Genomic DNA, 13,539 nt, shown 5'->3' on the forward strand with positions numbered 1-13,539 from the left:
TTCATATGATAACATTGTGAAAGTTATCCTCCTTTACACAGATCTGCAATAACAAACAAAAACACTGTCATATGCATGTCGGGCCAGTAGGTGGCGATGTAACTTTGTAATGATGCACCATAGCGAAACACTGCACGCCTGCGTTAAATGCGACCATGAAGTCACTGTTCTCGCAGGATCCGCACATTACCAGTTGACGCAGCAACAGAAGGGGTTGCGTTTTCAAAAAATTACAAGATTTTTCAAAAGTTTGCAATTTCAGGCCCCCAAAACACCATTGTCATGTGAACGAAAGGCTCAACCTCAACATATGTTCAACACATCATGCAAGAACTGTTGCTGTGTAACCTGCCCCTCCATCTGCTGGTGGCTCATCATGATAACAGTATGCATGGTATGATGTTAATTCCACTACAGAAGAGACCTGATGATCACTTACATTAGGTGGAAAACATTTTGGATATGCTGATATCAGTATCCGTTATCATCCAAACAACTTATTATATATCAACATCAGATATCAGCAAAAAAATCCAATATCATGCATCCCTAACTATGACCTTCATTAAGTTAATGGATAGATCAAGTTGAAGGTAAATTGGCATTGATGATCACTCCACGTTGACATTCCCCTAACATTGTTATAACTAGAGCTTCATAATTATTCTAATATCTAAGGGGAAACAGTAACGTCACTATTAGCATTAAAAGTGGCTAGGTTTATGTTTATGTCCAAGGAGGCAAATTGGTGTTTTGAAAGTTTTAATTTCACCATAGCTCTGATAGTCTCTATGTCAAACTTTAAAACTTGTGTATTTGTGTGACAAGAAGAAGACATGTTCCAGACCATAAATTCATTGAGAATGTGTGTTATAAGAAAATAGAAAATTGTGCACATGTTATTATGATACAATGAGCTGCAGAGGTGGTCCACAAACATACTCTTATTCATCCAGTAAACAAGAGACTGACTGACTTAAAGGAAGTGGCAGACAGGTAGGCAGGGAGACAGGCAGAAGAGCAGCCAGCCAGGTGGAGAGCCACCCAGTGTCATGCTTGAGTGTGATGATAGAGTGAAATGTGTTAATGCAACTTGAGTGATGCGTTGTTTTGTGGCGACTATTATCATATGGAGGGCATTACAACGTGCTTCACATCCCATTAGCAGAGAGAGAGAGAGGGAAAGAGAGAGATAGGAAGAGAAAGCGTGAGAGCACATCTCCACCTCCACACTTGCACTCAGCATGCTACTCTAATGTGTTTTCCTCCTTCCTTTACCTGTGAGTAAATCTGTTGGCTGCTCCATTTTCCTTTCTCTGACAGCACAGAAAAGACCAGACTGTTATCTATTAAAATGATTCTCAAACACAAGTCGAATGCACCTAACCAATTTGAAGCTGTAAATGTGATTTAGAACAAAGCTCACAGTCAGAGAAAATATTTAATGTCCATGAAAGAAGAAAAAGACCTGCAGACCATTTGTCTGTTTAACAGATAAATTGCGTTATAACATGACCATCCCATCAAACTGTTAGTCATTTCAGCACTACATCTTTTCTAATCAAGTTTTCATGCTAAATACAATCAAGACCCATTTAGGAACCTTAAACCATGCCAAAAGGCATGTCTGCTTAATTATGGCAAATAATCATTGGCACCACTATTCTGGTCAATATTTAGATGATGATTATTTCACAAAATGACTCACTGACAATTGGAAACATCATGTATACACTGAACTTTTAAGAGGACTATGGCTCTGCATGTAATTCAAGTGACAAACAAACAAAAAATATGAATATTTCAAATACATTTTACATAGGATATAAATACAAACACAGCATGAGGAGAAAAAGAGAACCCATGCTGTTTGCAGAAGAGCCATGGACTGCGATTACTCATGCATGCATGCATGGAAATTAGTTACAATATAACATATTTGAATACATTACTTGCTGTTTCCATGATGTTCTGTATCAGTTCCTTAATTTGTTGCTAGTTGACATTAAGGAAAACAAAATCACTAAAAAGAAAAGCAAAAATTTGCCTAACTGACCTGGCGATATTGAGTGCACCGCTGTAAAGGAAAGAGGTATACTAGACTTATATCACAAAACAAAACAAGAGCATTATTGCAAAACAAAATGCGTCACAATAAGCATTTTTATCGCAATTATATTGTTTTCATAATCATTGGAAGCAAAAGTCGGAATTGTCAATAAAATCCGATTAATCGCTCTGCCCTACTTTAAGGAGAAAATACATGAGGAACCAAAAGGTGGTTAAAAAGCAGACTCAAATTATAGCTGCAAAACAGCTATTAATGCATGCTCAAATGAATTATTCATAAATTAAAATATGTGTATTAAACCAGAAGGAGCTGACTGATATGATATCAATACTGAGCAACTACAATAGGACGTATAGTCTTGTAATCATGGACAGCTAAAGCCATCTGCAACACATAAATGCCTATTATGGGCCCCTAAAAGAAATGCAGTTGATATTGAGTGAAACCACAATAATAATAGTTTCACATTTTATTGATTCTACTCCAGATATTCTCCTCTCGATTAACCTTCCTTCCATTGGGAGGTCAGAGGTCAAGGTCAGCTAAAAAAACAGCAACTCTGAAGGTGGTATCATTTCAATGTCTGGCTCAAGAACAGGATGGACGTTTGCCAACATGCAGGTTTAAACCTGAAGAGCATTCTCTGCACTTGCTACATCAACCTACTGTCCTTCCAGCTCATTTCATGTCATGTTACAAGGAAAGACACACATGACCACTGAGTCTATCTGATGGAATTAAGACTTCTTACTTGCACCCGGCATCTATTTTAGGTTGTACAGACTTGTCAGGGGTGGTAAAACTGCCAATGCCTATGTGAAACTGAACATTTAAAACTGAAACCAGAATGTATGGGATGTCGTGGATCTGCCTGTGATGTTGTAGCATCATCATTGAGTACATTTACATGCATGAAATAGCCTTGGTTTTGCCCTTACTCCAAATATGACAATATCCCTATCAAGTGGTTTACATGTCTAATGGAAAAGAGTATTCCACTAACATTCCAGTTTACATATAGCCATGCATACTCCGATTAACGTGATGTAACATATTTATTATGTTAAAATATAAAGAAGAACAGCTGGAGCAGCTTATTATTTTGCATGTTTGCATCACAATAGCATTTTTTCAGTTTCCTACTAGTGGCGGACTTGTTGGTCTTTCATAAAATTTAAAAGCAGGTGCGTTTCTCCTTCCAACCAGAAATGTGGGATTTTCTTTTGCATGCATCTCGACCCCACAGCCTTGCTAACTGTTGGTGAGTTGGTTTGTGTACAACGTATCCATGACAACACATAGAGCTGACCGTAAACAGGCGAGAGGTCATGCATCGCAAACCTCATGGGGGCTCTCCTTAGTCCTGAAAACTACTAAAGCAACAGCTAATCACCAATGATCAGCTGATGTAATACAGTTAGCCCTGTCACTGTATTTCTGTGTGGCGCTGTTTCAAGCCCAGGGCTCACACTCCCAAAGCAGTAGTCTCATGACAAACACAGAAAGTATGGCAAGGAGGGGCTGAGCAAATCAGTACATTGCACACAACTCTACAATGAAACAATATTTAACCTGTTTGAAATAGTCAGATTTGCAGTTAAGTTGCAGTGAGTGGACAAAATTGCAAAGTCATGCAGAATGCATGGGAGACTGGCTGAATTTGACTTAATTGTTGTGACCGAAATGTCCTTGAGAGACAGACTAGGGCTCTTTCCATTGTGCTGAAAAACTCCCAAACCTCATCAATGAGGTCAGTTTCTATTATGTTGTGAAAGGGAATCAGAGTGGCTCAGATGAGCTCTCCTTGGTCGTGAAACCAGTCAACTTTTTTGGTCTATCTGAAAACTACAACAAAGAAACTCTATAACAATTCATCCTGCATTACAAGCTGCACCAATGATATGGAATGGTATTCACTTACAGGCTCATAAGTGGTTGTGGTCATCTCTCCTGGAATATCCCCATCTGGTTTGAAAGTGTAGTAAATGTGATGTGGATGGATGAAATGTGATTTAAAACAGTACAACAAGATATTGGTTTCAACAATGTTTGCTTATTATTTTGCCACTTGTTTGTATCTGCTAGCTTAATTTCTAATATCAACTGAGTAAAAGATTGCATCAGGTGTTGCCAGATTTTGTGAGATTGTGATTTTTCCATCTGAAAAAAAAAGCTATTTAAGTGTCAGAATGTTAAGATGGTCTGGGGCTTGTGGCAAATGTATCCAATATTTATTTCTCTCTGGGACTGACGGAATGGTCATTATCCGTTCTCTTGTTCACTTTTCCCATTGAAATTAATAGACTCAAGGCCACCGTTATTCTCCTAAAATAGCGGGGCAGTGGCGAAACGCATGTGACACACACACACCAGGTATGAATATGAAGTGGGCCGTCTAAGTATATCCACTGTCTCTGACTACAAAGAGTTATGGTGGAACTATCCATGGTGCTATGCTCACTTTGCCACTAATGGCTCTCCACGGTCTGAACCAACATCAGCTCTCTCCAATTTGCTGAATGCCTGTCAGACACCCCTCACCACTGAGGTCAGTTTCTGTTGCAATTATTCACATCTCATGCCCTATATTACCTCACGGAAATTCAAGTTCAAAAACTTATTCAAAAAGTACTATCCAGAAATATTAAATGGAGTATTTATATATTTTATTTTATTTAAAGTCCACTAAAAAACATTGAAGATGAACTCTCATATTCATTCAGTGAATGTTGCGACAGCAATCTGGCATTGAAACTCACAATTGTGTAGTTTGTGATCACACTGAAATTACTGATCTTTTTTCTTCTTTTTTCTAGTGTGCGTATTCTGATGCTTTTTGGATTGATATACATGACTGGCTTTCCAGAAAGGTTTTTTAACTTGAAAACTTTCTCAAAAGGACATTGTTAATGCACTGGTCATGGACAATAGCAAGGATGACTTGGAACATTTCATCTACACAAACCCAAGAAGGTTTAATGTGTTTCATAATGATTTTCTTTGTGATGTGTAATCCCTAAATGCATCAAACATAAAAACACAACTGTTAACATAATGCAAAAAAATGTGATTTACAACATAAGCTGTATCCCTTAATTTATATTTTATTGTTCCTTTTATTTTCTCTATACATATATATTTTTATACATTTAATATTCAAATTTCTTCTCTGTTTTTTTCTTCTTTCTCTGTCTGCATTATATTTACCTGATCCTATCAATCTAAAATAAGATATCAAAGCTATAATGTCTGTACATTAACTTTGTTCAATTAAAAAAAAAAAAAAAAAAAAAGTTTCTCTTGCACTGTTCCTGGAACTCAGAATGTCTCAAATGAGCTCTCCATGGTCCTGATTTCCAGTCAGCCTGTTGAAATCTATCCACAAACTTAAAGTGGCTATGTTCAACTCTTGTTGGAACTGTCTATGGGGCTGAAAACATGAATGGACTCTCAGAGGAATCCAAATTATGCTTGAGCTCTCCATGGTTCTGAAACTATCTACAGTTCACTACAGCACTTTGACCATGTTGTCGCCTTGTTACTGAGGTCGCTCTCTGTTACATTTCCCCAAGGACTCAGACTGCCTCTAAGGAGCTCTCCGTGGTCCTGAACTTGTTTAAGTCTATTCATGCAGCTTGTTCGCTTGGCTGTGGAGATATTTTATGACTGCTTTAACAGATCGTTTTTTTGGAAACAGCAGCTCTCTCGTTGTAAAGCTGTCACTGATTCCTAAACTGTCTCTGGCTCTTTACAGGCCTCATGTCTCTGTCCTGTTGTGTCCTGGTCTGCCATGTTGTTTACTGTTCTGTCATAAGGAAAACATTAAGTCATCTTATAAGTACACTCTTAAAAATAGAGGTTCATAAAGGTTACTTCTTGAGGGGAAAAACATCTACCTAGAACCGTTTGGTTCTGAAGAACTCTATTTTTTTTTTAAAGAAAGGGTTATTTGTATTACTAAGAACTAAAACCATGATTTGTAGGCGAAAGATCTATGGATAATGTAGTCAATTGCTATTTTAACAGCCTTGGTAGAACAAACTGAGAAGTTCTTGTTAGCACCCTTAGAGGTTGCAAAGGTTCTGGATAAAAAACCCCAGGGAAGGTTTTAGATGAAACAGTTACACCATGGAAGGGTTCTCTGTAGAACCTCTCATAGGGGGTTCACGATGGAACCTTTACGGATGGTTCTGGGTATTACTGTTTGTGTTAGCTTCAAGGTAGATCGCCCTGAAAGGATTCCGTTTGGAACTTCACAGGGTTCCCACACATTTTTGTCAATGGTCATTTTAGAGCATTACAATAACATTTTATAATTAATATCTACCCTATTCCAATGACTTTGTTCAGGTAATCTAAATTGATTGTGTCTATAAACACACACTTCCCAGACATTGGCAAGCTGCTAGCACTTGCTGTTTTTACTCCCAATTCAGACGCTCCCGTCACCAACTGCATGCGCCACAGACCAGCCTGACAAATATGAGTACTTCACAAAACATCAAGTCTGCACCTCTTTTTGGAGGATGAAAAATAAAGATACAATCAATGGACACACGGGCTAGCACTAGATTCAAAATTAGTAACACAATGTATTTGGCGTAATGTTAGACATGATTTGAGATTTTAAGGAACAGCGAAAACAATGTTAATACAAAACTTTTCCAAAACAGTATACTATGACTTTTTTGACATAATATACAATCACTGTTTTCAGCATACTATACGATGACTATTTTCACACTTTTTATGACCTGTTTTTTTATGACAATGACTTCTTTACACTGTTTTCGCTATATTATTTTATTACTTTTTTCGACATATATTATGACTTTTTAACATTTTTTGACATACTATACTATCACTTCTTTACACCTTTTTTGCTATGTTATGACTTTTTTCAACATTCCCTATACTATGACTTTTTCTACATTCTATACTATTACTTTTTTCAACATATACTATGACTTTTCTTGACTAATTGCACATATCTTTCTTTTCCAGTATAGCCGTATTGCCCCTGTGCTGCCTCTTCTTTTCTCTCCTCTGCCTCCTCCTTTCCTTCGTCCCATTTTTTCCTGCACCCTCTCCTCGCTTCTCCCATCTCTCCTCATCTAACTGTTATCCTCATTTTATCACCATTGAGATCTTCTGCGCTTGTCCTTTTTCTGTATCTTTGTTTAACACTCTCTGGTCCTTCCCTTCCCTTCTCCACCTCCTCCCATCATGTACTGCTCCCTCTACTACCATCTTTTCCCACCTCACCCTGTCCTGACTCTATGATTCTTACCTCTATCCCTCTTTCTACTCCTTCCACCCTGTCTCCTTCTCCTCCTCTCCTCCCCTCTTGTGTTCTCATCTCCTCTACTCCTGCATAATAGATGTGGCTGTAACGCCAGTCAACTGGAGCGGCATGATGAGGCAGCTTCAGAAACAGAGAGTGAGACAGATAGATAGATAGAGAGAGAGAGAGAGAGAGAGAGAGAGAGAGAGAGAAGGCTCCCCCCAAAAATGGGTTCTATTACTGCGCTCCCACCCACACGCGCGCGCGCGAACGGATGCATCCTGACGCGCGCGCACGCACACATACAGACATGCACGCATCACATTCCCATACAGCATGCATCGCAGCACAGAAGTGAGACGCCAAAATAACAATTTGAGCCACCAGAGAGAACACTGTCAACGGCGCTGTGCTACATTTTGGAGAGCTTTAAATAAATTGTCTGTAGCCTTGGAGGATGGCAGAGTCCACCAACAGTGCCAACGCAAAACAAGAGAGCAGTCACACACAGACACACACACACAACACATACCGAGGTTATGGCAGAGCCTAATCAGATTACAGCAATGATTCATTTCCCGGGCACTAACAATAAAACTATTGTTGGCACCGACATGAGCTTGGCATCCCCGTGGCAAAAAAAAAAAAAATCAGCTGCAGCAAAGCTCGGTCCCACCGAGCATCCTCCGCCATCTCACACACACCCTGCATTATTAACAGCCAATCAATCAGCCTTACCTTCATCGATCTCCACCTTCTCTCCTCTTCCGTCTTTTCTCTGGAATCCCTTCTTCTCTCGACCCGTCCACTAATAGATAAGTTAAATCACAACCCCCGAATTCTTTCAAAAAGGCGACTAGGGTCGGCTGCTTATCCCAACTCCTGCTCTCCTCTCCTGCGCGACTCCTTTCCCATCCACACGCGGAGAGAGAGAGGCTCTCTTGGTAGTTTTCTGGGGCTGGGGTGTGTGTGTGTGTGTGTGTGTGTGTGTGTGTGTGTGTGTATGTGTGTGTGTGTGTGTGTGTGTGGTGGGGGGACCGGACAGAAGCAGCGGCAGCAGCAGGAGCGGAATTACCGGAACAGACGTGCGCGCAGTCAGGCAGAAGGGGAGAAAAAGGGGGGCGAACCGGGAATCCAGGTGCCGGTGGTCTCACCGTGAAAACCCACGAGACGCATAAATCCTCAAACGACAAAGGTGGGTGGATGAAGGGCTCATATAGCTGCTGGAAAACTCCTATCAGCCTCCCAATCACCTTTCAAATCCCAATTATTCCAATATTCAAAGTAACAGGGACGTACGCTCTCCTGCCATCCGCTTGCTGTTTCATCTAAGTCTCCAGAGAGATATCCAAGCAGAGAAAAGTGATGTCGGGAGCCTAAACACCTGCGATTCCGTTCCAAACCCGTGCGCAGCTCCAGATTGTGCCTCAAAAGCCAAATAAGAAACTACACCCACCAACACTGATGGTGTCCTTGAGTGCAAGTAACCTTTTTCACTTATCCAAGCATCCGTCTGGGTGTCTGCCCCCCAAAACATGCAGCTGTCCCTCCAGGTACGGCCCGATTTAACAAATTAAACTATTTGAATCCCAAAATATTCCGCCAAACGCGCGCAGTTTCCATCCGCCAGCACGCAGAGCTGGAAGCTGGCTGCCTTTTTTTTTTTTTTTTTTTTTCTTTTCACAAAGAACATTCAATACCGGTCCAGTAGCGTTGAAGCTGGTCCGGGCGGTGTCCAGCTCCGTCCTTCGTGATCAATTATAAATCACACAGCTGACACTGATAATCCACCAAAGAGCTCCGAAAACATTTTTATGGTGAAAAACAAAAATGCAGTTTTAGAGACATTAACAATCTTGCAGCAATGAGTGATCTCGGTTAACATCTCTCGGTGAAGGCGTGCAGACCTGCAGCAGGCTGTGCATACCGAAACTCGCCTATTTTTAGAGGGAAAAAAACACAGCCCACCGTTGGAGACTGTGGTAATCCTCGCCTTCGAGGCTACAAAACGTCACACTGTCGGTCAGATTTCCTCCGTTGTCCGGTTAATTCCTCCGCTCCGTCCCTCTGTGCCGGGTGGCGTCTCTCAGTGACAGCTGCAGCTGGCGGGCGACATGTTTGACGGACGGTTAAAGTTTGAATTGCAGCCGCAGATTTCAGCGCGCCGGTCGGAGGCGGCTGTAGCGCACGAGGCTGGCGGGGTGGCAGAGGAGGGAGGGGCTGTGCGGTGTTCACGAGAGGTTGCGCGAGGGGTTCGAACAAAAGACACACCCATACTATCTATCTATCTATCTATCTATCTGAGGACTATCTATCACACTAAAAAATATGACAAGCCTTTTTTTTAAGCAAAGCAATTATGATTTTTCATGTTAATTTATGTTTACTTTATCGGGAATTGTAAAGTTCACTTAAAATTTAGTGGTATCTACTTAATTTTGTTAAGTTATTTCAACTTAAAAATTCCAATCAAATGACCTTTGTTCTTTCTAAGGTAGCAATTTCCATAAACCGAGTTGGTCTGACTTCATCATGACAAAAAGGACTTTGCCAACACTGTTAAAATCTGACAAGTTGATCTTGCTGAAATAATCTTGGAAACCGATTGCCTTTAAAAAATAAAAATAAAATATAAAAAAAAGGAAATTGAATATAACTTTTAATTTTAATTTATGTTTACTTTAAAGCTTAAACTTAAAATTTAGCTGTATTACTAAATTATATGAAGTTGCTGCAATTTAAAAAGGACAATTGAAATTACCTTTTTCTTTTTAAGTGTGAGCAACTTCTGTTAGTGGAGTTAATCTGATTTAATTTGATCCTGACAATATATCTTGAAAAATAATTTTGCATAACACTGTAAAACCCACAGGTTGATTTAGCTAAAAAACAAAAAAATCTTGGAAACTGCCTTGACAGATGCAAGTACATATAACTGTAAGTCTTAACTTATGTTTACTTTATATATAATTGTTAAGTTTATTCAAAATTGCTTATGTTTACTTTTTTTAAGTTGTTGCAATAAACGAATGATAAGTTTAATTAAAACTTTTTTTCTAGGTTTTTGCAACTTCAGTTAACCAAGTTAACTGTGTTATATATTTGTATTCTGCTAGTAGCAAACCAATCATATTTGTATTTTCTTTACTATGTTAAGAAAACAGAATTTGCAGATCTCCTAACTTCATCATTGGCAAAATCCTCCTTGTGATGATCAAGTTTAGTCAAACTTACTTAGTTTACTAAAGTTGCTTACACTAAGAAACAACAAGGTAATTTCACTTGTCATTTTTAAGTTGTAACAACTTCACAAAATAAAATAACTACTGCTACATTTGTAGAAAACTTAACATTTTGATATAAAGTAAGCATAAATTAAGATTTATAGTTGTATTTACTTTCCTTTTTCAAGGCAGTGTGTTTCCAGGACTGTCTTAAGTAAGATTAACTTGTTTGATTTTGCAGTGCATGGGGTTTATAAATTGATTAAAATATATCAACGTGTCATTGATGTGAAGAGATGCAGCATGCACATTTAAAGATATTACTTCTCCAAACACTTACTTACTGCGTTATGTTTCATTATATTTTTCATATTTTGAATTATCACTCGCTGATTTTTTAATTTTTAAATAGACATTTCCACCTTAATGGGGAATTAAAAATAACCAGAATGCAGGAAATGAAGAGTTTAAAGCACAAAACTTAGCTTAGTAAGGGAAGACATTTGTTTTTACTCTTACCTTGTAACAATCCCCCAATTACATTAACTAAACATATTGAAGACAGTTTATTTATTTATGTTTTGTTTCTGGATCCTTACGTCCTGAACCACTTCTGTAATTTGTGACTCTCTTATTTATTTAAGAAGGGACAATGTACACTAATTCACATTCAAACAAATGTAAATGCACCCAAATATGCTGGGGAGCTAGTTCATTGGTTAGACCCTTGCCTGATGTTAAAAGGCATAAAAAAAAACAATAAAAAAACCAAAAGCAAACAAACAAACAAAAAAAAAACAGTATGAAGATATAACCTCAAAATGTAAAGGTGTCCTTGGTTATACCAAATTAAAAAAAAAGTCTAATTGTTCCAACAGAGAATTGAGCTCTATGAGTTCTATCTGATCCCAATATAGGTTTTATCACTGTGAGGAATAACACACTTTTATTTATTTATTTGTCGGTAAATGACTTTCTTGCAAACAAATGAAAAGTTGCTCATACACAGCCCATCTAACATACAACACTTGAAATTGTTGCTTGTTTGGGAGCTTTCCATGGTGGTGAAAAGTAGGTTTATCCATGGCATTGTAACTTGTAATCTATTAAGCATTAGTGATAGCCACATAATCATCAACAATAAAGCAAATCAGTTGAATTGCTAATTTATAAAGGAAGACTTATCAGAAAGTGGAACCAAAATACTTTTTTCTTTTCAAACAAAACAAAATAATTGAGCGGGGGATCACATGGACTTTGCTGTACTCAAAACTGAAATGCGTGCTCAGAGAGTGTGAAGGGAACTTAATACATATGGTGCTTTTTGATGAGAAAAAGAAAATACAGAGAGGAAAAGAGGAAAGTGTAAAGAAGTGCCACTGTGCCTGAACTGAATGTAAAGAGCGATGGAGTCTCTTCTCAGTGTAGCAGAAAGGAAACGTAGAAAAGGAAAGTAAGCGGCCTGATCTCACTGAAAGTGTGTAGGTACTGTATTTGCATATTTCAAACTCAAATCTGGTTTATGTGGAGTCAGTCAGGCAGCACATAAAAGTCAATGTGAACTCAGCGCAGTCGCCAGAAGAAAATGTTTGCAATTTTTGTGTCTGCAAAACATGAATACGTTAGATGTACATGTTTCATATGTATATCAGAGTTTCTAATGTGACTTGGTATATGAAATGAGTTCGACTACAGGAGGTGGAGGGGATGGTAGATTGCGTGACAGCTAGAAGAGAGCTGCAGATGCAGACCACTGTTCAAGATAAACAAAAAAAAACACTGAATGTTTTTTTTTAGCAAATCCTTGCTGTGTTTCCAGCAGCTTTTTAACCCCTAAACATGGGTGTTTCTGCAGTTACAGTGCCACAAAAAATGACTGTTTTCCCTCTTGAGACAAAAATTGCTTGTTTCCTCCTGAAACACTGGGGCTTTTCTAGCAGGGCTTGTGCCCCTAAAACTGTGTACTTCAAGTCAAAACATGATATTTTCCTAACTACAACCAAGTGGTTTTTGCTCCTAAACCTATTCACCTTTTACCAAGAGTTGATGGCCACTGCAGACCATTGAGGCCAACAACAACAGAACTGGTTGTTTTGTTTTTTTTTTTTTTAGCAAATCATTGCTGTGTTTCCAGCAGCTTTTTAGCCCCTAATTGTAGGTGTTTTTTTCTTTCTTTTTTTTTTTTTTTTTTTTTTACCAACCCATACCAATTCTTCTACAAATACAGTGCCACAAAAATTTATTGTTCACTCCGGAAACATTCAAACTGGACAGCACTCCAATTGGAACATATTTTTGTTCCCAAAAAAATGACAATAAAAATATATTTCAATTTGAGTGCAATCTGATTTGACTGTTGTTGTTATCCACTTTTGAGGATTCAGAACCCTTTTTTTATCACTTATATTGGAGTGAGTGTGTTGGCTTCAATTTGTGCGCTCCTGAGACATTTCTGCTTTTCCAGGGAAGATTGTGCCCCTGAAACTGGATATTTTAAGCTAAAACATGATCTTTTCCTTAACATAACCATCTTTAATCACAACATTGTTGGCTTCTATAGACCACTGTTTGAGACAACCAAAAAAAATATTCTTTTTTAGTGAATCACTGATGTGTTTCCAGCTGCTTTTCATCCCCTAAACATGAGAGTTATTTTGGCAACCCTTACCAAGTTTTCCAGTGGGGATAGTGCCACCAAAACCGGGTATTTTGCACCAAAACACAATCTTTTTGTAACCATAACCAAGTGTTTTTTGTGCCCAAACCCAACCAGCCATTAATTACAGCATTGTTGAAACCTATCTGCTACATATAATATACAACTGCACTATATCTGTTGCATGCAGAAACACACAATGGCAGCATTTCTGACAATAAGGTTGCTGGACATTACACTTGAAATACGTATTGCTTTTAAAACTGAAAATTGGAATTTTAACATTAAAATAACAAAGGGCATG

The 13,539-nt window shown here is 38.5% G+C and overlaps 1 protein-coding gene across 4 annotated transcripts in view; it reads right to left on the reverse strand.

Moving 5' to 3' along the window:
- Positions 1 to 9,549, reverse strand: part of LOC121942853 (leucine-rich repeat and fibronectin type III domain-containing protein 1-like protein) — a 527,737-nt gene extending 518,188 nt beyond the window's left edge. For all 4 annotated transcript variants that reach the window (XM_088079341.1, XM_088079340.1, XM_088079343.1 and 1 more), the window contains exon 1: positions 8,094 to 9,549. The gene's annotated coding sequence lies outside the window, so the exon portion shown is untranslated. The remainder of the gene's footprint in view (positions 1 to 8,093) is intronic.
- Positions 9,550 to 13,539: the final 3,990 nt, after the last annotated feature.

This window comes from Plectropomus leopardus, chromosome 6 (genome assembly GCF_026936395.1).
Source record: "Plectropomus leopardus strain MGB_pleo_1.0 chromosome 6, ASM2693639v1, whole genome shotgun sequence".
NCBI classification, from domain to species: Eukaryota; Metazoa; Chordata; class Actinopteri; order Perciformes; family Serranidae; genus Plectropomus; species Plectropomus leopardus.